The sequence below is a fragment of the Sus scrofa genome, chromosome 1 (genome assembly GCF_054392235.1).
Source record: "Sus scrofa isolate SSC_HxYL_T2T_F1_AM1 chromosome 1, Sscrofa_HxYL_maternal_Yorkshire_Landrace_v2.0, whole genome shotgun sequence".
Taxonomy (NCBI): domain Eukaryota; kingdom Metazoa; phylum Chordata; class Mammalia; order Artiodactyla; family Suidae; genus Sus; species Sus scrofa.
Window position 1 is genome coordinate 266,282,386 of NC_139383.1, and position 21,338 is coordinate 266,303,723.

The window sequence follows — 21,338 nt, forward strand, 5'->3', positions numbered from 1 at the left end:
TATGGTGAAATGGTTAAAAACCCATGTTTTAACTAGGCAAAGACTAGCTGTCTGCAGATTCTGCCTCCAATGGTTTTTGGCTTTGTGATCTTGGTTAAACTAATTAACTTCTTGGTTTTATCACCTAGAAAATAGGGTTAATAATGGTTTCCACCTCATAAAGTTATCGTGAAGATTAAATTTTATTTGTGTATGTGTTTATTTGTGTACATGTATACTATATAATATTTAATACAACATTTTAATAATACTTGGCATTTGGTAAACTTACTGTCTGGCTGTCATCGTCATCCTAAGGCTTGGGTTCTGGGCTTGGGAAGTTGTAGCATTAACCTAGTTTGGCCTTTTCCCTTTGGTAGTAAGCACAGGTGCTTCAATTCAGTTCAGCATTTATTGAGCTCTTATTATAAGCCAGATACTGTGGTAGGCTCTTGGCTATGCTCTTAGTAATAAGAATAGAAATATCTGTCTTTCTGCCTCTGCCCTTTGTTTTTGCACTGCTATTCCTTTTTGTGGTTTCATGAAGTATGAGTGGAGAGTAAAGAGTGTCGAACTTGGAGAAAGCAACTTCAGTTACAGGCTCAACTTCATCATTTACTGGCTGTGGATTTGGGAAACCACCTTGCTTCTCAATTTTCATGTTTATAAAGTGAATACAACCCATTTCTGCCTCACTGTGAGACTTAAATGACATGGAAAAGCCAAAATATTTATAGAATTTATAAGAATTTATAAGTGCGCCAGTAATTGATTGTTTTACTTGAATGTCTGGTGTTCTTAATTTTATCTGGGACTAAAAAACAGATTTTCTTTTCTCAGATTTCAGTGATTGTTGGTGTCTGGAGGGGGACCAGGAGACTCTGTAGTCAAAAATGTTTTGCTAAGAAATGTTGATGATAAGCCGAATTTGAGAACCATTAAACTATACTGTGAATGTGGAGCAGGGATGGTGTCTTTTTCAACTTTGTGTTCTCACTGGGCTAGCAAAGTTCCTAATATACAATGTAGTTAATAAATGAGGTTTTTCTTTCTTTCTTTCTTTCTTTTTTTTGAATGAATAAAAAGCCAAAACATCTCTATACTTAACAAAACAGAGGAAAGGTACAACATTTCAGGAGTCACCCTGTTTCCCCCGTCTGCATGTTTCCCTGACTCTCCTTCCTTCTACTGAATTAGTTTGTTTCCGAAGTACCTGGGCTTATTCGTACCTAAGACTATAATACTTGAGCAGCTTGCACTGTATGTTCAGATTCACCGTAAGTGACAGTATCTACTCTTTCTACTTCAATAGTGGTTGTGAAGATTAAAGGGATAATCGATGAGAAAGTGATTTTTTCGGGCTGTGGTGTGCTATCAATATATAGAGAATTAGTGATACTAAGAAAAATATGCCAAGGAACTCTCTGGCTTTTTAAGGCTCAAATGATACTGTGACTGTAGAAGAGAGAAGATTCTTTAGAATCTGTTGGCCCATAGATGCACTAGTGAATTCACTAAAGTGATTCAGAGAACAGATTTAAAATGAAGTGTCAAAGTTGAAAGTATGATACTGGGCATAGGTATTCAGGCCAAGGAAACCCAAAAGAATTTAAAGGACTCTCAATATTAATATCAAGAAATTAGAATTCAAGCAAAAGATGTTAAGCTGGTCAAAAGGGAACCTTTTATATTGATGGAGTGTGTGATCCATAGTAGAATATACTGGTATGAATAATTATGCACCAATGAATACAGCACTAAATCTTCAGAAAAGACAGACAACAACAATAGCAACAAGAGCGAAAAACCCTGACAGAATCAAATTTGTCATGGGAACATTTTTTTATACTCCTTTGGAACTTTGGCAGATCCAGTGGATATGAAAGTGAAGATAAAGAGGGCATGAACATAATTTATAACCTATTTCTGGTAGAAATACATTGAGCCCTACAAAGAATAAATTTTTAAAGCACCAATGGAATATAATTTTACCATATTTTAAGCCTAAAAATATCCTATTTTTTTTTCTTTGAAGAACAAATAGTATTGACCTGAACTGTCTAATATAGTAACCACAGTTTACATTTGGCTGTTGAGCACTTGGAATGTGGCTAGTTTTAGTTGAGGTGAGCTGTAGGTATAAAACACACAACAGATTTCAGTAACTTAGTACCAAAAAAAGGAATGTTAAATATGTCATTAAAAATTTGATATTGATTAATGTTCAAATGATAATATTTTATGTTGTTAAATAAAATGTTATTAAAATTAATTTCACCTATTTCTTTTTACTTTTTTTATCCCTATTAGAATATTTAGAATTATATATGTGACTCATATTTGTGGTTCACATTTTACATAACACTTGCATAGGCCATGTTTATTCCCCACAATGTGATGAAAGACAAAACCTAAAGTATAATAATAGTTTTAAAAACCCAACCACTTAGAAATTGAAAAAATAAAAGTGCAAATTAAAAATGCCATTCAAATATTTTTGTCTTCAATAAAAAATTTAAAAAATACTAAAAATTTTTTTGTGTCAAAGAGGAAATTAAACTGGCAGTGTCACAACATGTAAGAAAGTAAATTTGGAGAATTTAAAAAAATAATTTATATCAAAATATATCAGATATATCCAAAAGAAAATTGAGTCTTAAATATTTTTGTTACTAAATAAGAAAAGACGGAAATAAATGAACTAAATAGTCAACTCAAGAAATTAGGAAAATTAAAGTACATTTTTCCAGGGGTCTTATCAAGTTGGAGAATGAAATCCGCCAGTACAATAGGCAATGCACAGTGTACAATGGCTGTCTGGAAATGAAGAAAAGTGGAAAAATGTGAGAGCTTGTTACTGGCTGCTTGGATATTGGCTGTTAGGGAAAGGGTGATTGCTGGCTTGAGCAGTTGAGCTGATGGGATGAAACTTTTTTTTTTTGGTACTTTGTGTATCTTTTTTTTTTTTTTAATATATAATTTTTTTGTTTTCCCACTGTACAGCAAGGGGGTCAGTTATCCTTACATGTATACATTACAATTACATTTTTTCCCCCACCCTTTGTTCTGTTGCAACATGAGTATCTAGACAAAGTTCTCAATGCTATTCAGCAGGATCTCCTTGTAAATTTATTCTAAGTTGTGTCTGATAAGCCCAAGCTCCCGATCCCTCCCACTCCCTCCCCCTCCCATCAGGCAGCCACAAGTCTCTTCTCCAAGTCCATGATTTTCTTTTCTGAGGAGATGTTCATTTGTGCTGGATATTAGATTCCAGTTATAAGTGATATCATATGGTATTTGTCTTTGTCTTTCTGGCTCATTTCAGTCAGTATGAGATTCTCTAGTTCCATCCATGTTGCTGCAAATGGCATTATGTCATTCTTTTTTATGGCTGAGTAGTATTCCATTGTGTATATATACCACAGGGATGATACTTTTTGAGGAGACCTAGAGAACGGGAGGCAGAGTGGGAGATAGAAGATGTTAAAAAGTATTGGACATTTTAAAGTTGAAATATCAGGGAAAAAATGAATTTGAATTGGAAGAATAGATCTGAGAGGAGTTGAGTGAGGCTATACATGTGGTAGTTCTAACATGTAGGTGGCACTTACTGCCATGGTTAGGAAAGAGATAACGGAAGGAAAGATTATAGGGGGAGAGCAAAAAGATCCTCCCAAGAACCCTAAGCTCCAGAGGTGAGGAGGAGCCAGCCAGGTGACAGGAGGATGTCCCAGTGAGGTGAGAAGAAAACCCAGGTGTTGAGCTATTAGGGAAGCTCAGAGAAGCTTGTGTCCACTGTGACAAATGCTGAGAGATTGAGTAAGATGAGGACAAAGCAAAGTCCATTGGAGTTAGAAACATGGAGGTTATTAATTGATAATGTTAAGAGCAGTTTCTGTTGAGTGGTGGGAGTGGAAGGTGTAGTAGAGAATTGAGCGTCAGAATTTGAAGGAAATTCTTTATCCCATGGTTCTTGTCATCTTACCGCGCTGTCCCCACTGAAGAAGCAAGTGCTGCTGTGGATTTTGTGTGGATCCTTTTAATTCATTTAAAAAATGCATGGGAGTTCCTGTTGTGGTTTAGCAGTAAGGAACCCGACTAGTATCCATGAGGATACGGGTTTGATGGTGGCCTCACTTAGTGGGTAAGGTGTCCAGTGTTGCTGTGAGCTGTGACATAAGTTGCAAACACAGCTTGGATCCCACATTGCTGTGGCTGTGGCGTCGGCCGGCAGCTGTAGGTCCAGTTTGACCCCTAGCCTGGGAACTTCCATGTGCCCCGGGTGCGGCCCTAAAAAGAAGCGGCCCTAAAAAGAAAAATGGAAATGCGTGTACAGATAAATATCCAGTTCTTGCTCTGCATTTTAAAAATTTCTAGAAAAATAAAATAAGTAAAAAGAAAAAAGTAATAAGGGGGTTAAGAACTTGGAAATATTGTGTGTTTGTAATTCCTGGCAGGTTTGGCTCTGATCTGAGTAGGGATAGAGGATGGTCTGGGTACTGGAAGGGGCAAGACTTGCCTTTTGACATGGGCAGGCATGTGAGCATGTTTACCAGTAGGTGGGAATGATTTAGTGGAGAGAGAGGGAGACTGACTCTGTTCCATAAAGCGTAAAATGAGAAGCCATTGGTACTTGGGACTGTTACACTCCTGTGAACCCCGTTGGCTCAGCGGTGTGATTGTTTTCTCCAGCAATATATAGCAGCTTGGGGCCAGCTTCAGAGTGCGCAGGTGAGAATGATGGGGGCTATGGGTGAGGAAGTTGAGGGAATTTCCCAGGAATTGGTACAATGAAGCTCATGACAGCCAGAATGGACAAGAAGGGAAGCGAAGTCAGAATAGACTAAAGGATGATTAAAAAAAAAAGGGTTTGAAGGGTAAGGTCCAAGAATTGTGGTGGTGGTAGGACTGGTGGGAGCTGTTCTGGAGCATGTGCTTTGGAGTGATAGGAGGTGATCAGAATATGGGGTGTCTAAGTTATTTCACAGATGGCACATAGTTTCAGTTGGTGGGAAGATCCAGGATGTAATTGTGAGGGTGGGTGGTTGAGACAGAGGGAGGGAAAAGGTAAAGGACCTAAAGCCACTCTGTGGACTTGACCTGGGGTAACCCATCCTGGGTCAAATCCCCTAGAGTCAGATAGTACAGACTCGAGTACAGATGTAGCTTTTGATGCTTGAGAAGTCAGCAAAGGCTGACAGGACAGGGCAGGTGCCCTTAGGACAGTGGATTCCTGTACAAAACCATAACCAATCCCAACCCATTTTCCGAACAGTAGTCTTCTCAATGGCATGGTCAGTAGCTTATGTTTAAACATGTCTAATTAATATGATACTATTTCTAGAGTCTGGTTTATGTTAGTGTTGTCAATCTCCAGCATAGATATGTGATTAGGTTATTTTTAAATGCCGAATAAAATGTTGGGGCATTCCTTTTGTGGCGCAGCGGAAACGAATCCGACTAGGAGCCATGAGGTTGTGGGTTCGATCCCTGGCCTTGCTCAGTAGGTTAAGGATCTGGCATTGCCATGAGCTGTGGTGTAGGTCACAGACATGGCTCAAAACCTGTGTTGCTGTGGCTGTGGTGTAGGCTGACAGCTGTAGCTCTAATTGGATCCCTAGCCCTGGAATCTCCATATGACATGAGTGTGGCCCTAAAAAAAAGCAAATAAATAAATAAATGCCAAATAAAATGTCAATGAAATGTCCTCTAATCCCTCTTAGATTAGCAAAAATAATCAAGATTGGTAGTACCCATGACTGGTGAAAGTATAAGAGATGGGCACCACTATACACTACTGGATGGATAATGAACTGGTTCAAAATTTATAGGTGATAGTTTATATCTTTTAAAATCTTAAATGTTCATTCATATTGACATTAAATTTACTTCCAGGAATCTAATCTATGAAAATTTCTCGCTGTATCTTAGGCACAGAAAGATATTTTTCAGGGATGTTGATTGTACTACTGTTGATTGTACTACTTCGAGCAGGAGTTTGCATTGCGGTGCATCAGAAACAAATCCGACTAGGAACCATGAAGTTGCAGGTTCGATCCCTGACCTTGCTCAGTGAGTTAAGGGTCTGGCGTTGCCATGAGCTATGGTGTAGGTTGCGGATGCAGCCCGCATCTGGTGTTGCTGTGGCGTAGGCCAGCAGCTGTAGCTCCAATTAGACCCCTAGACTGGGAACCTCCATATACCGTAGGTGTGGCCCTAAAAAGACAAAAGGCAAAACAAAAACCAAAAAACCAAAAAAAACCCCAAAAAACAAAAAGAAACTTCGAACCATCTATTTGTTTATCAGTGGAGAAATGGTTTGAAAATTACCTCTTTACAAAGAAATATTAGTCATTTAAAAGGTTGAAGAACACATAACAGATCTGTAGGCATTGACATGAAAGGATGTCTTTGCTCTATTATTAAGGAAAAAAAGTAAATTGCAGACATATATGCATCATAATTTCATGTTTTCTAAAAGAAAATATATAATGAATCATGTATTTGTGTTTTTTAACCAATTCTAAGGCTTACATTTTTCATATTTCCATGCCCCGGAAATCAGGATGTGTCTTAAAATATGTGGTTATAGTTTAATTGATAGTAGTATTTTCTTTCTCTCTCTTTTGGTGGTACAGAAATTAATGCAGCTTATAGCAGCTTAGAATTGACAGAGACATAGGCCTGATGAGATATGGTAGATAAATAAACCAGTAGAGAGAAGGAGAGAAAGATAAAAATGTATGAGCATAGGAAATATATTGGAAATCAAATAGTTCCTAGAAGTTATCTTTAGGTGGAGAGTTAAATGATAGTGGGTGGTGGTTTTTCCTTCTTTAACTATTTCTAAATTTAATTAAAATTTTCAAATGAGGTAAAGATGCCCATATCTTAAGTAGTTTTCACATTGTATGTAACCTGTATAACCATCACTAAGAACAGATTTAGAATATTTTCATCACCCCAGAAGTTTCCTTCTTACCCAATCAGTACTCCCCTCACCTCCATAAACTCTGTTTTGACTTCTGTCAACAGATTAGTTTGTTCTAAATATGCTATAAATACAGCGATGTATGAATGTGTTCTGTTCATCATACAGCAAAATGGAATGTACTCTTCTGTATGTTTTCTTTTGCTTAATAAAATGTCTTTGAGAGTCTTTCATATTATTGTCTGTGGCAGTAGCTTCCTGCATCCCTTTTTTTGCTGCTTAAGAACATTGTATGAATATACCACTATTTATTTATCCATTCTTCTATTGGTGGTCAATTGAGGTCTTCTCACTTTGGGACTATTATGAGTAATGGTGCTATATTCTTCTACCTGTCTTTTTGTGGGTGTATGACCTCAGATCTCTTAAGGTTATGCCTAGAAGTAGAATGGTTGAGTCATAGGGCAAACGTATGCTTCACTTTAGTAGGTATTACCAAACAGTTTTCCAAAATGATAGTATCATTTTCACTTCTCCCAGCAATTAATGAGATTTTTAGTTGTTTCACACCCTCATTGACATCTGATATTGTTAGTCATCTTAATTTTAGCCATTCTGATGCATTTGGGGTCTCATTGTAGTTTTAATTTCCATAATTCTGACTACTAATAATACTAAACACCTTTTCATATCCTTATTGATTGCTTTTTGAAGTCCTGTTCAATTCTTTTGACCATTTAAAAATTAGATGGGTTTGTCTTTTCAGTTCATTTATAAAAGTTTTTATATATTGTGGATGTGAATTCTTTGTCCTGTATATGTAGCAAACATCTCACCAAATAGCTATGGCATTTCTGTTCACTTTCATAATGGTTATCTTTTGAGGAACAGAAGTTCCCTAATTTAAGTGAATACCAATTTATCAGTCTTTTATGGTTGTGTCTTTCATATCCTATAGAAGACATTTTTGCCTACCTCAGGATTGTGAAGATATTCTCCTATATTTTATTGCAGAAGCTAATGTTTTATTATTTACATTTAAGTCCAAGGTCCATCTCAAGAAAATTTTTATGTATGGTGCAAGGTAGGGCATAAAAATTCATTTTTAAGACCATTGTTCAGCATCATTTATTAAAAAGGAAATTGTTTTTCCACTGAGCCTTTTGTCACAGTTCAAATGATTATATATGTATGGAAATATTGTTAGAGCCAACTGCTTTGATTATCTTAACTTTATAGTAAATTGAAATCTGTTAGTGTAACCTTACAGTGTACTCATTTTCTTTAAGGCTATCTTATCTATTCTAGGTTCTTTTCATTTCCAAATATATTTCACAGTCATTTTGCCAATTTCCACACAAGAATTACCTTCAGGGATTTTAATGAGGATAACCTTTTTATAGGTCAGTTTGGGGAGAATTTACATCATAATGTATTGAGTCTTCCAACTCATATACCTGAAATAGCTCTCCATTTGTCTTTAATTTTTTTAGCAGTATTTTGTAATTTTCAGTGCAGAAGTCTTATACATTGTTCATTAGATTTAGCCCTATATATTTGATGTTTTGGGGTGCTACTGTACATGCTGTATTTTTCTGAATTTTATTTTCTGGTTGTTTGTTGATAGAAAAAGAATTGATTTTTATATGTTGACTTTGTATCCAAAAACCTTGCTAAGTTTGTTTATAGACTATTTGCAATTTTATAATTATACTATCTGTATCATCTGTTAAAGATGGTTTCACTTCTTTTCTGATCTTTGAACAATGTAGTTCTTTTTCTTCCCTATTGCTTTGGCTTAGGACTACAGGGTTCAGTGCTGCACAAAAGTGGTGGTATTGGGATTCTTACTACCAATCAGTGGACAAATGTTCAGTATTTCATCACTTAGTATGAATTTACTTGGAGATTTTTGTAAATATAATTATTATTTTTTCTTTTTTATGACCACACCCATGGCTTGAGAAAGTTCCCGGGCCAGGGACTGAACCTGCGCCATAGCAGTGACCTGAGCCACAGCCATGACAACACTGAATCCTTAACCTGCTGCACCACAAGGGAACTCCTAATTTTTTTGTTTCTTAGTATGAAATATTTAAAATAATGATGATGAGTGTAGTGAGGAACACTGCTTTTTTTCCACATTTCTTTCATATGAAGGAAGCTCAGTTAGTACAACATCATGTCCCTTTTTGCTCATGGGTTAATTCTGCAACAGGAATGGTAGAGTGGGCTTATCTGCTTGGTAAATCTGAGAGGAAGGCAGTGGACATGTTCCTCTCAACTGCTCACTTTGTCTTCCTCTTGGCACACCCATGTTCTTGTCCAGGATTCAGGAATGCTGCAATAGGTAATTCTCTCTAGATCAGGAATTTAGCTGGAAGGGCTGGCGTATTTGGCTCTCAAGCCAAGCTGCGTCAATCCAACTTGGCCTTTCACTGTGACAAAGTTAATATTTCAATTTCCCATCTGTTTTAATTTTTGTCTTAATCTTCAGTTTATTCCAGAGCATGGACACAGGAAGAACTTGTTATTTATTGTCATTTCTCAGTTTTGAAACTTCAACAGTGGTATCAAGGAATACCTTTACTTGTTTCATTATTTTGAAAGAAGACAAGTTTGTCACAAAGAACTAAAAAAAAAAAATCCGTTAAAGTTTGTTTGTTTGTTTGTTTGTCTTTGTCTTTTTGGCTTTTCTAGGGCTGCTTCCCATGACATATGGAGGTTCCCAGGTTAGAGGTCTAATCGGAGCTGTAGCAACCTGCCTATGCCAGAGCCACAGCAATGCGGGATCCAAGCCGTGCCTTCGATCTCCACCGCAGCTCACAGCAACGCCAGATCCTTAACCCACTGAGCAAGGCCAGGGATCAAACCCACAACCTCATGGTTCCTTGTCGGATTCGTTAACCACTGAGCCACAACGGGAACTCCTAAGGTATTTTTAAGATGTGATCTGCACGAGGCATTTGAGCATCCTTGCTTATTCTGGCCCTCTTGCCATCACCCTTTCCTTCTCCACAGTCCTCCTGTTGTACCTTCGCCAGGTTTCATCTGCAGTTAGGACATTGCCCCACATCCTTCCTTCCTGGAAGGCCTGGGCCTCTCCCTCAGCACCACCACATCTGCACAGCTGATTTGCCCTTGCATCCCTTTCATCCCTGATGGGCCAAGGCCAAGGCCCTGCAAAGTTAAATCCCACAGGTAACACAGGAGTTCCATCCCTAAGTTAGACGTTCCCACAATAGGCTCTGAAGTAAATTACCCTCTCAGGGCCGCATTTCCACATCTTTACATTGGAGGTAGTACTAGGACCACCTCATAGGATATCTGTGAAGATTAGAGGGTTATTTGGATGTAGAGCACTTAGATTAATGTCTGGCTCAGTATTCTCTCATTACATGTTAGCTATTATGATTAGCTAATATTATCACATTGGTTGGGCTTTTTAATATATCATTTTATGCTTTTATCAAGATGCTTTGGGTATGTGTAATTTATTTTCCCAGTTAGTTTTTAAGCTCTATTAAAGGACATCTGTGTCTTGTGCTCTTCTTGCATTTCCTTTGTGCTAGTCCAATTTTCTATCTGTAATAGAACAGTAAAATGATAATATTGGGATTTCAGTATTTTTTTTTTTTTTTTGCCTGTATTTCTGAAATACCATTAGCCTGATCCTTTTTGAAGTGATGATCTTTCGGGGATAATGGATGTGTCTCTATTATGTCGAGATTTTACTTCTTTAAGTATTCAGAGAAAGAGATGAGGAAAGCGTCTCTCAAGAAGTAGAATAAAAACTAATTTGGTTCCTGAAAATCTGGGTTGGAATTCTGGTTTTTCCATTTAGTATTTATTAGCCAGGTGATTTTCATCTCTGATTCTCACTAAAATAGGGACCATAAGGCCTCCTTTTCAATGCATTTAGCTTTCTTCTATACTTTAATATTCAGATTAAAATAGCAAAAAAAAAAAATCTCATTTATTGAACAAAAATACTACTTAAAAATAGCTGGACTATCAGAATACTGTAAATCTGTACCATAATCACTAGTACATGTGCATATGTGAGTGTAAGATATACATGTATATATATGGCCTTATTGAGTCAATTCCAAAACAGGGTATATACCAGTGTTTACCAAAAAAAAAAAAAAAAAAAAAAATCTATTGGGGTGCTAATAGATGCTCCTGGGTCAGGGAGAGTATTCTCTTAGCAACAGTAGAACAGTTGCAAAACTGTTCACTGTCCACAGAATGATAATCAGTTGCATTGCATGGGGCACAATTTGCATTTTTATGGACAAGAATTATTTACATTACAATCATTTTTCTGCAATTTTAAGGGTTGTAAAAAATATCAGAGACAACAAAACTTGAAATAATTTGAATTTATGAGCTAGTCAGCAATCCCACTAAACTTTAGTCTTTTACAGCTTTTTACTATACCGCATTTCCTATACCAAATAGAATGCTGTTCTTGCTAATCCTTTATTTAAAAGGAGCCTTCAGTTAATTATTTTAAAAATATATAAGCCTAAAGCTCATTTAATGGGTATTTGGATAGAATATTTTCAGTTTAAAGGAGATTGAATGAAAAGGAAAAAATTCAATTATAGGAAGTTTTTTTTTAGGGGGAGAGAGTTCCCGCTGTAGTGCAGTGGAAATGAATCTGACTAGTATCCATGAGGATGCAGGTTCGATCCCTGGCCTCGCTTAGTAGGTCGGGGATCCGGCATTGCTGTGAGCTGTGGTGTAGGTCACAGACACAGCTTGGATCCTGTGTTGCTGTGGCTGTGGCTGGCAGTTGTAGCTCTGATTTGACCACTAGCCTGGGAATTCCATATGCTGCGGGTGTGGCCCAAAACAAAACAAACAAACAAACAAAAGGTTTCTTTTTTTTTTTAAAGATGATTTCAGCTTTTTTTTTTAGTCAGTAAATATCTTAGAAGTTCCTACCATATGAGTCAAACAGGGGTGATAATGATACCTTGTCTTTATTGGGCACTGATAACGTTCCACTACTCACAGTGTTAGGTTTGGCTCCATGATTGCATAGGATCTTACATCTGATATTATACTTCTGGAAATCTGGATAATTCAGTCCCCAAAATAGCCATCTATGGGTTTCCATAATTCACATAGAATTCACTAGGTCCCCCCTCCTTTACTAGTGTAAATGGAAGGTAAATTTTCATATCTCTCTAATGACCGCTTGGTCCCTGTATTTAAGACACCCCCCTCGCCCCCACTCGCTTGTGGCTGATTGAAGAAAAACATACACATTTAAGAGCCAACAGTTTTCCTGGAGCAGTGCATTCTGAATCCTTATTTTAGAAAGAAGCATCTGTTAATAAGCTTTTCATTATTGTAAAGGACTTCCAATCCTCACATCTCAAACCTCTTTTATTAAGAACAAGATCTTTGATTTGCTTTTGTATAAATAAAAGGTTTGTTAATGCGTTTTTCCCAAAACAAAAACCTCTTTGTTCTCAACGGTTAAGTCAGTGTTCTGACTTAGGAAGCTTCTAGCAGCTTTTCCTCTAACTCAAGTCATCAAGATTTAATAATAATAAAAAATAAAAATAATACAAGAAATGTGTTTCAGTGTCAGCCATAATATTACTACTGGACTGAATTGGGTCAGTTATAAGGGTGTGTAGGGCTTTTACAAAACCCTGAGCTAAGGGGCCCAAGTTATGATTTAAAAATTACTCTTGTTTTTTCATGGTTCTGCCTCCTCTTACTGGAAGCTGTTCTTTCTCATTGTTCTTTGTGGACTTGCTTCTGAAGCCTTTTCTTCTTTTAGTTTGTTACTCATATTGTTAGAATAGATACTGCCATGTTTCAAAGCTGTGGCCCATAGAACTTGTCACTCAGCATTCACAGACATGTTCTATACATGATTCCAATATCCTTGATACTCTCTTCTTGCAGGTAACAATATTGAGAAGTTGAGATGGAGGCAGTAGCCAAACGGTTCTCTGTGGGTAAATGTAGGATGTGTGTGTGTTGTGTGTAAATATGTACATCTGAACACATATGGGGTCCTACCAGTAATGTGTAGCAGAGTTGGCAAACATTTTCTGTATAGGACCAAATAGTAAATAAATCAGGCTTAGCAGGCCATAGAATCTTAACTACTCAACTTAACTACTCAATTTGTAGGCATTGTAGCACAGAAACAGCCTTAGACTGTATGTAAGTGAATGACACAGCTGTGTTTCAATAAACCTTTATTTACAAGGCATGCAGATGCCCCAAAGCTATTGTTTGCTAACCCCAGAACATAGTATAGTCTGGAAAAGAAATAAGACTACCAGGGGCTCACAGTTCTGCCCTTTACCAGCTGACTGCACAGCTTAGTTCCCTCATCTGTCACCTGAAAGAGTGGTTTTATAAACTTTGCAGTTCTCTGCAGACATCTAGATAGTATTCACCAATCCTTTCATGTATTCAACAAATATCTATCAGATGCCCATTGTGTCCCAAGAACTATCCTAAAACAACAAGGTGGTAGTAGATAAGGATCAGTCACATCAGTTTTGGGAGGGCACAAATATCAGACTGTTGTGGTGATTGTCAGGTTGAGGTCATAGGGTAAATGACAGCCTGGTGGGTCGGGGTGGGGTTTTCCCCTCAAGGGAATGGATGATCACATAGTCATTCATTTTGGGAAGTCATTAATTCTGGGCAGGTGAATTGGCACTTTGGGTTGGGGGTGGTGACAGTTCTTTTTCTCTCTGAGGCCAGGAAGGGTTGGTTTAGGATTCTCAGTCATGAAAAGGCCTGGGTAATTATAGTAGTGCAGAATAAGACACATTGCCTGGCTGTGTGGAGTTAGGCCTAGAATGATTGGTACTTCAAGTCCATGATTTTCCACTTAGCAATGACAGTGACCAAGAGGAGAAGCAGCCAAAATGTATGGAGCAGCCAGAATAAAGTGTGAAAGCTCAGGGATGTAGAGTGACTGCCCTCAAGGTAACAGTGTCCCCTCCAGAGTCTGGAATAGAGTGTGAATGATGGGGGAATCATGTTAAAACAATTTGGAAGCAAGAATTACTTTACTTTGTAGATACTGATAGAAGAAGTGTACTCTGTTTGAGCATTGTTCTTATTAAGAAGTCTGCAGTGCAGGAAGGGAATCATTCAATTCTAGTGCAAGGTGATATGTGTTTTGATGGCAGTGAGGGTATCAAGGCAGAGGTTGGAATGCCCGACCTAGCTTGGAGATGGGTCTTGAGAAATAATGTTTGAGTTGGGATTTTTATGAATGAGGTCAGTTAACCAAACTGAGAAGAGAGGGCAAGGACCTTGCGGACAGAGGAATCACTTGTGCAAATTAGGTGGCTTCACAGCAGAGCAGTGTTAGTGCCCTTAGGGATGTGGATCTTTAGTCAGACTCTGGGCATTTACATCCTGGCTCCTGAGTAGCTTACACTTGGACTTGCATTTCTTTGAGCCTTGGTCTCCTCATCTCTTAACATGGGAATGGCAATCTCTCTCTCACAGAGTATTGTCAGAATACAATAGACTACAGTATATAAAGCCTTCAGTATGATGCCTGGAACCTGATACGTTATGTATTCAGTTAAGTGTTATCAATTATGCATATTCAAATAACAAAGCTATTTAAATAAAGACACTATAGTTCTTGAAGGTGGAGCACGGAAAGATCAGATCCAGTGCAGGTTGTATATTTGAGTGTAAGAATGTAACCTTGTTTATTTAATAATTTTTATTTTTCCATTATAGTTGATTTACAGTGTTCTGTTGATGTCTACTGTACAGCAGAGTGACCCAGTCATACATACATATATATATATATAGTTTTTCCTTTCTTTTTTTTTTTTTGTCTCTTAGGGCCACACCCATGGCATATAGTTCCCAGGCTAGGGGTTGAATTGGAGCTACAGCTGCCAGCCTACGCCACAGCCACAGCAATGAGGGATCCAAGCTGCGTCTGTGACCTACACCCTAGTTCATGGCAACTCTGGATCTTTAACCCACCCAGCGAGGCCAGGAATTGAACCTGCGTCCTCATGGATGCTAGTCAGATTTGTTTCTACTGAGCCATGATGGGAACTCCCGTATATTCTTTTTCTTACATTATCCTCCATCATGTTCCATCCCAAGTGACTAGATATAGTTCCCTGTGCTATACAACATGATCCCATTGCTTGTCCATTCCAAATGCAATAGTTTGCATCTATTAATCCCAAACTCCCAATCTGTTCCACTCCCTCCTCCTCCCCCTTGGCAACCACAAGTCCGATCTCCAAGTCCATGAGTTTCTTTTCTGTGGGAAGGTTCATTTGTGTCATATATTAGATTCCAGATATAAGTGATATCATACGGTATTTGTCTTTCTCTTTCTGACTTCACTTAGTATGAGTCTCTGGTTCCATCCATGTTGCTGCAAATAAGAATGTAACTTTGGCAGCAGGAAATTGAGCCTTCTTAAGCATCTTCTTGCTTTGTCCTCATCTTGATGTGTGAATCCCATGACAGGTTGTGGCCTTTCTTCCTTTGTCTACTTCTGTGCCTGATGCTGTGTGCAACAGGCCAGCTGGTAAAATGAAACTAGTCGTAAGAGCAGAAGGCAAAGTCAAAAGGTCACGCAGTTATGTCATCTCTGCCCCCAGTGGAGGGAATGAAATGATGAAATACTTTAGCTGGTTTTTCCCTTGGAGCCTTCCGGGGGTGAAGGGAGATAAGACTTCAATGCAACATGTTCCTAATTCTCTGTGCTGATATCCTTAGCATTAATTCCTTGTCTCACTGCTGGTGAAATCTGCTTTTTCTGAGTGCTGACTTTGTGCCAGACTCTGATCTGGGTGCTGGGGATTCAGATGAGGATTCTTGCCTTCCAGATGCTTCACTCTAAGGGGGAAAAAAGACATCCAAACACCAATGCTCCAGTGCTGCCATGAGGGAAACGCAGGGAGGGGACTCCCAACACTCCATCTGCCAAATAATTGATTGCCTTTTCCAGTTTTCCCTTAAGTATGAAATCACGCCCTGAGCATTTGTCTCACAGACACCATTGTTGGTCCAATGGCTTGTTGTTCTGGACACAGATGGAAGGTGGCTTCGGCAAGTCCGAGGAATGTTCATTTCTCTCAAACGTGCTGTTGTTTTTCCTCTGCTCCTCTCCCCACAGTGACACTCCTTGGTGAATATGGGATATAGTAAAATTACCTCACATTTGTATACTTTTCAAGCTTACTGTATGTTTGTTCTCCCCCAGCTTTGAGAAGGATTATGCTTTTCATTTTATGGCTGAGGAAATTTAAGTTTAAAGAGTGTCTGTGACTCATCAAGATCCTAATGTTAATGATTGCCTGAGCTGGGACTCTAACTCGGGCCTCCAAACTGTCCTTTCCCATCCGCTGCCCTCAGCAGACTTGTTTTCTCTCTTCCTCGGCCACAGGGAAAGTACACGCCCTCCCTGTGCTCTCTCCAAAGCTTGCAACATATTGGCCAACACTTCGTCCCAGCTCTTGCCTAAGATTCCCCGGGGAGGGAGCGGGACCAAAAGCAAATTTTAAAAACTCAGTAATGACAATTACAAATGAATACCGGCATTGTGACTTAATGATGCTTTTGGCAGTGTCTAGAGCCGAACATTTGTTTAAGCAGCAGAAGGGAAGGCAGATCCATTTCCCAAAGTCAGTTTGGAGGTGGAGGGGGAAACAGGGAACTATGATAGATGCAGATGAATCTCCACTCACTAGGGAAAGCCATGTAAACCAGTGTACAAACTGGTGCATGGGAACCTCTCTCAGATCTTGTTCAAATTCAGGTTCTGTTTTAGTAGGTCCAGGCAGCTGTGAGATTCTGCATCGTCACCAAGCTATCTGGTGATACGAGAACTATTGTTCCTGGACACTATGTGGACAACATGGATTTAAACCACACACCTTTAAACTTAAAGTTTGGGTTCTCAATCCTGATGCCTGAGTCCTAATCCTAGAAATCTAATTCAATTGGTCTGGATGTGGCCTGGGCAGGAGAATCTTAAGAAGTCTATCAGTTTGTTCTAAGGTACACTAAAATTTGATTTAAATTCTCTAGGGTGAGTATCCCCACTTAGAAAATGATTCCAGGAGCATATAGCCATCTTATAGGAGTAGGAAGAGATGGATTACATAGCGAACATTACACCTAGCTTGTAGAAAAGGCTCAACAAAGTAAGTGAGGGTGTGTCTTTTCCCCTTCGGAGTTCTCTGATGGCACAGAGAACTGCTTTCTGAAAATTTCACCTTTCTTTAATTAACATTCTTACTCTCCTGAGTGATAGTAACACTCTCTCATAAGAAAAAGGTGGCTTTCAATTTAAAGTTCTATATTTAGTAAGGAGTTTTTACTTCTTATTTTTATTTTTTGGTGGCTTATTTGATATCTTTTCCCTAGAACGAGGCCTGTTTTTAAAGAGATTTTCTTCAGTGATTTATTTAAGAAATACAGCTGTTGAATGGCTGTCTTTTATATCAGGAACTGTGCTGGGGTTTGAGGACCCAGTGTTGACTGAGATTGATAGGGTTCCTGCTTTCGAAGAGTTCAGATTTTTTTTTTCTTTTTTTTTTAGGGCCGCACCTGGGCCATATGGAGGTACGGAGGATCTGGCCTACACCACAGCCACAGCAACACAGCATCCAAGCCGTATCCTCGACCTACACCACAGCTCTCGGCGGCGCTGGCTCCTTAGCCCACTGAGCGAGGCCAGGGATCAAACCCACGTCCTCGTGGATACTAGTCGATTTCGTTTCCACTATGCCAAGATGGGAACTAGAGGAGTGTGGATGCTGGAGAGGAGCTATAGAGAAAACCGAGGTTGGACTGTAGGTGTCATGCACTTAGAGGTGGGACAGGTGTGGGAGAAGACAGCAAGGAGTTAGGTGAGGCCAGAGGGGTCAGAAAAACTTTGTTGAGCAGATCAGAATAACGGTAGGAGTTAACTAGGCAAAAGAGAGTGAAATAGGTATTCCAGGCAGAAGGAAGAACATGTGTAAACAGCTGGTGGGAAGGCTCTACCCCGAAGGCTTGAAGAATTGGGGGAAGTTCAGTGTTATTTGAGCATAGAATGTGGGAGGTGGGAGGTGGGTGTGAAGGCATGAAGCTGAAGAGAAAGGCAGGATCTAGATAGAGCAGAGGTGGTTTGGAGAGCTTGGATTTTAGGAAGGCTGAATTTGTAGTGATTGGAGTGTGACTGTTGAAATGTGGATGTTGACAGACAGAGGCTTGAACCCCAGCTCTACCACCCCCCGGCTGCGTGATGTTGGCCATGCCATTTAGTGTCTTTGAGTCTCAGTGCTGTTGTTGCCTCCAGCATGGGGCTGATAATGCCTTCTCTATGGGGCTGTTTTGAGGATTAAATAAGTGAGTACATGACAAGTGCATAACATGTGAGAGCTTGATAAATGGTCGTTATTGATATCAATTCCAAGAACAATGGAAAGTGTTATTCTGAATGGTGATGTAATTTGTAAGGAGTAAAGACAGGAGATGAAGATGTGAGTTAGGAGCTGATGAGACTAGTGCACTTGAGATGATGGTGGCTGGGACCAGAGAGCTGGATAAATGGGGCAGATGTTGATTGGATAAGAGATAGGAAAGAAGGGTCACGAGAGCTTCAGGTAGTCCTTGAAATTTGGAACATGGGAATAGTGACAAGTTAGGGGTGAGGTCAGTTTTGTACTTGTTGAGGTTGTATCCCTCAGGGGGGCAGTTGTGGGGAGCCAGCTTCACTCCAGCTTGTTTAGCAGGAAGGTGTTTCTCCCAGGGTATTAAATGGCTTATAGAATTTTTAAGAGGGCTGAGGAAGCAGAATCCAGGTTGAGCCTTTGGGAGCAAGCTCTGACGCCACTCCTAGAAACTGAGCTGGTATGATAGCTGCTGTCTCTTCAGCAGTCTTGCAGTCAGGAAGCTGCCCTCTCTACAGCCCCAACACTGCTGTTTCAAACAGGAAACCACCCCAATCAGGAAGCTGCTTCTGCTGCCAGTTCTAGAACCAATGTGAATCTGCAACAGACCATGTCAGCAGAATGATGCTCCACTCCCTACACTCAGGCTTGCCATATCTGCTAAACTAGTATCTGAACACTGGGACCTCTGCAAATGCAGCTACAGAAAACCTTCATGCCTCCACAGCTGCTCTTGAGAGGTGAATGGATGGACATTCCAAAGTCCTGTCCATCTCAGACCAAACTATTCTAAAGCCCAGGCTACAAAGGGAATAAAGAAAGTATATTTTTAGTTCTCCCACCTCTGGAGCAAGGAAAGGCACACTAGAACAGTGTTTTGTGAACTGTGGGTTGTGACTCATGAGAGCATCATAAAATCAATTCAGGTGATCTCACACACAATTTTTTTTTCTTAGTTACAAAATAGCAAGGGTAAGTATTAATGAAATGTTTGTCTTAGGGATGTGTGCATGTGCACGCATGCTCCTTGTTTGCTAAGTGAAGCGTTTCTTCCTCTGGGTCATGGTAGAACAACCATAACAATGCCTCTGGGTCATGGTAGAACAACCATAACAATGCAGTGAGAGCCACTGCACTGGATGTTGAGTCCAATCTTCCATCTCAGGGTCTCAGAGAGAATTGATGGGTAGAGTGCAAGAGCAACTGCATGTACGCAGTTGGATTTTAGGAGAAGAAGCAAACTGGAGGTAGAGATGATGCCCTCATTGGCAAGAAGATGTCATTTGAAGGCAGAGGGTTGATTAAGTCACCCAGGGAGACAGTGTGGGGTGCGAAGAGAAAAGGGAACAGACCCCAAGAACACAGAGTTTGGTCTTGGGGGGGTAGTTTCCTTCTGAGGTTGTGCTTGTCTCTCTTGCAGTCTAGGATTTTTCATTTACTCTTTAGAAAGAGAACTGGATGCTGGGGAGCCCCAAAGTGGTTTGGAAAGGCATGTTTCAAACAGCCGCTAATTAGAACTGATTTTGCAGCAGCCTGGGAGAGCCATAGCCCACAGAGAGCTGGATCCTAGGCTGGCACCTGGCCAGGGCAGAAAGCGTTCTTTAGACTCCAAGGCTCCAGCTCACGTGCTGTGACCGCAGAGGGGTCTACTCGCTCACTGGTCAATGCTGGCCCTATAACTTAGGATACTATTTCTGATTTTCAAAGAGGAGTTTTGAAAAGTGCAACAAGGGGTGGGAACTCTACAGGAAGATGTCCTTATTATAGCAAAATTGAGAGGCAAACTACGTGTTCATCCATAGGAGAATAAGCAAAGCGTGCCTCTTCAGACAAACAGTATATAGCAGTTAAATGAATGAGCTAGATCTACATGTGTCAGCCTCAAGAAAAGTTAACTTTATATGAAAAATTCAGGTCATAAAATGTTATATACAACATTTAAAGTGATATCGTTTAAACCACACAAAATTGTACTATGTATTCTTACGGGAAAACCAAGATACCATTCTGTAAGTGAAGGGAGCATGCAAACTTCCAGGCAGTAGTTACCTCCATGGAGGGCATAAGGAAGTGGATGGAGGGGTGAGACTTTGGCTCTGTCTATATTATTTTATTTTTTAAAAGAAACAGAAGCAAATATAGCAAAATATTAATAGTTATTAAATACACTGGTGAGGCATGGGGAAAATATTACTTCTGTTCTTTGCACAATTTAAAATAAATACAAGAGTATATAAATTTTACAATGCCCAAAGCAAGAATCGGGCTCCCTCCCCTGACCCTTGGTTAGGCAGATGACCTGTAAAACAGTTATTAGGGGAAAGCATATACACACACATCCATATATGTATATATAAAATGCACATATGTGTACATACATATGAACGTACTCATATTACACATACGTACTGATAAACACATAAATGTACACGCAAATATGAATAACCTCAAAACAAAAAAGCTTCTAACTTTTTTATTGCATATATTTCTTCAGTTTCTGAGAGATAGAGCTCATCCTGGGACCCTGACCCTTCTGTGATTGACAGTGTACAGAATCTTCAGATCACCTGTGTCTCACATTAGATTGACGATCCTGAATTGGTTTGAGAGGGGTGGGGAGACACAGAGGAATCCCTGAAGGCTGTGGACTGCTCTAGGGTGCGGCTGGAAAGATGTGACCTATGGAAAGGCTACCACAGAGACCAGTAGGGCCTGGTGGGAACTAATAGACCCAGATCCCAGCTCGGCTTCCAGCATCACCTGAGTCTCTGCCCATGTTGGGCTTCCATTCAAACGCTGGCTTAGCTCATTTCTCAGGATCTTTCCAGAGACGGCACAGACTGACTTCTCTGTCTTCTTAACTTAAGGGCTTTGAGCCCCAGTGCCAGAAGACACAGTGGAATTTCCGGGGATTCTGGAAGCCTCCCTCATGTGGTGAATCCTGCCCAGATCCCCTCAGCACTTCCTTTGGTGCCTGTTCATGTCAACTTTCCTGGGGCTGCTGGGCC

At 39.7% G+C, this 21,338-nt stretch overlaps 1 long non-coding RNA gene across 5 annotated transcripts in view; it reads left to right on the plus strand.

Annotated features, from left to right (window-relative positions):
• Window positions 1-21,338, plus strand: part of LOC146407169 (uncharacterized) — a 190,738-nt gene that overhangs the window by 50,161 nt on the left and 119,239 nt on the right. The window contains exon 3 of one of the 5 annotated variants that reach the window (XR_014826001.1): window positions 17,496-17,748. The exons of the other annotated variants lie outside the window; for them this stretch is intronic. This is a non-coding gene — a long non-coding RNA (uncharacterized LOC146407169). Of the gene's footprint in view, window positions 1-17,495; window positions 17,749-21,338 lie in introns of those variants that run through there. 5 annotated transcript variants of the gene reach the window in all.